Source organism: Musa acuminata, unplaced genomic scaffold (genome assembly GCF_036884655.1).
Source record: "Musa acuminata AAA Group cultivar baxijiao unplaced genomic scaffold, Cavendish_Baxijiao_AAA HiC_scaffold_1126, whole genome shotgun sequence".
NCBI lineage: Eukaryota > Viridiplantae > Streptophyta > Magnoliopsida > Zingiberales > Musaceae > Musa > Musa acuminata.
Window position 1 is genome coordinate 3,480,065 of NW_027021339.1, and position 2,500 is coordinate 3,482,564.

Consider the following 2,500-nt stretch of genomic DNA (forward strand, 5'->3'; position numbering starts at 1 on the left):
GGCTGACATTTTGCTCCGCTCACGACGGTCACCGCGCCACACAAGAACAGCCCAAAAACAGGCCAAAACAGCCCAAAAACGGGCCAAAACTGGCCATTTTTGGCTGCGCGAGCGAGCGGCGAGCGGCGAACAGCGAGCGAAGCGAGAGGCAGCACCGTCCCTGCTATACGAAAGCCCCATCCAGCCCTGTGCCACCCGGGGGGTTCCAGGGTGCTGAGATGGCTGACGTTTTGCTCCGCTCACGACGGTCACCGCACCACGCAAGAACAGGCCAAAAACTGGCCAAAACAGCCCAAAAACGGGCCAAAACTGGCCATTTTTGGCTGCGCGAGCGAGCGGCGAGCGGCGAACAGCGAGCGAAGCGAGAGGCAGCACCGTCCCTGCTATACGAAAGCCCCATCCAGCCCTGTGCCACCCGGGGGGTTCCAGGGTGCTGAGATGGCTGACGTTTTGCTCCGCTCTCGACGGTCACCGCGCAATGCAAGAACAGGCCAAAAACTGGCCAAAACGGCCCAAAAACGGGCCAAAACTGGCCATTTTTGGCTGCGCGAGCGGCGAGCGGCGGACAGCGAGCGAAGCGAGAGGCAGCACCGTCCCTGCTATACGAAAGCCCCATCCAGCCCTGTGCCACCCGGGGGGTTCCAGGGTGCTGAGATGGCTGACGTTTTGCTCCGCTCTCGACGGTCACCGCGCAATGCAAGAACAGGCCAAAAACTGGCCAAAACGGCCCAAAAACGGGCCAAAACTGGCCATTTTTGGCTGCGCGAGCGAGCGGCGAGCGGCGGACAGCGAGCGAAGCGAGAGGCAGCACCGTCCCTGCTATACGAAAGCCCCATCCAGCCCTGTGCCACCCGGGGGGTTCCAGGGTGCTGAGATGGCTGACGTTTTGCTCCGCTCTCGACGGTCACCGCGCAATGCAAGAACAGGCCAAAAACTGGCCAAAACGGCCCAAAAACGGGCCAAAACTGGCCATTTTTGGCTGCACGAGCGAGCGGCGAGCGGCGGACAGCGAGCGAAGCGAGAGGCAGCACCGTCCCTGCTATACGAAAGCCCCATCCAGCCCTGTGCCACCCGGGGGGTTCCAGGGTGCTGAGATGGCTGACGTTTTGCTCCGCTCTCGACGGTCACCGCGCAATGCAAGAACAGGCCAAAAACTGGCCAAAACGGCCCAAAAACGGGCCAAAACTGGCCATTTTTGGCTGCACGAGCGAGCGGCGAGCGGCGGACAGCGAGCGAAGCGAGAGGCAGCACCGTCCCTGCTATACGAAAGCCCCATCCAGCCCTGTGCCACCCGGGGGGTTCCAGGGTGCTGAGATGGCTGACGTTTTGCTCCGCTCTCGACGGTCACCGCGCAATGCAAGAACAGGCCAAAAACTGGCCAAAACGGCCCAAAAACGGGCCAAAACTGGCCATTTTTGGCTGCACGAGCGAGCGGCGAGCGGCGGACAGCGAGCGAAGCGAGAGGCAGCACCGTCCCTGCTATACGAAAGCCCCATCCAGCCCTGTGCCACCCGGGGGGTTCCAGGGTGCTGAGATGGCTGACGTTTTGCTCCGCTCTCGACGGTCACCGCGCAATGCAAGAACAGGCCAAAAACTGGCCAAAACGGCCCAAAAACGGGCCAAAACTGGCCATTTTTGGCTGCACGAGCGAGCGGCGAGCGGCGGACAGCGAGCGAAGCGAGAGGCAGCACCGTCCCTGCTATACGAAAGCCCCATCCAGCCCTGTGCCACCCGGGGGGTTCCAGGGTGCTGAGATGGCTGACGTTTTGCTCCGCTCTCGACGGTCACCGCGCAATGCAAGAACAGGCCAAAAACTGGCCAAAACGGCCCAAAAACGGGCCAAAACTGGCCATTTTTGGCTGCGCGAGCGAGCGGCGAGCGGCGGACAGCGAGCGAAGCGAGAGGCAGCACCGTCCCTGCTATATACGAAAGCCCCATCCAGCCCTGTGCCACCCGGGGGGTTCCAGGGTGCTGAGATGGCTGACGTTTTGCTCCGCTCACGACGGTCACCGCACCACGCAAGAACGGACCATAAACAGGCCAAAACAGCCCAAAAACGGGCCAAAACTGGTCATTTTTGGCTGCGCGAGCGAGCGGCGAGCGGCGAACAGCGAGCGAAGCGTGAGGCAGCACCGTCCCTGCTATACGAAAGCCCCATCCAGCCCTGTGCCACCCGGGGGGTTCCAGGGTGCTGAGATGGCTGACGTTTTGCTCCGCTCACGACGGTCACCGCGCCATGCAAGAACGGACCAAAAACAGGCCAAAACAGCCCAAAAACGGGCCAAAACTGGCCATTTTTGGCTGAGCGAGCGAGCGGTGAGCGGCGAACAGCGAGCGAAGCGAGAGGCAGCACCGTCCCTGCTATACGAAAGCCCCATCCAGCCCTGTGCCACCCGGGGGGTTCCAGGGTGCTGAGATGGCTGACGTTTTGCTCCGCTCACGACGGTCGCCGTGCCACGCAAGAACGGACCAAAAACAGGCCAAAACAGCCCAAAAACGG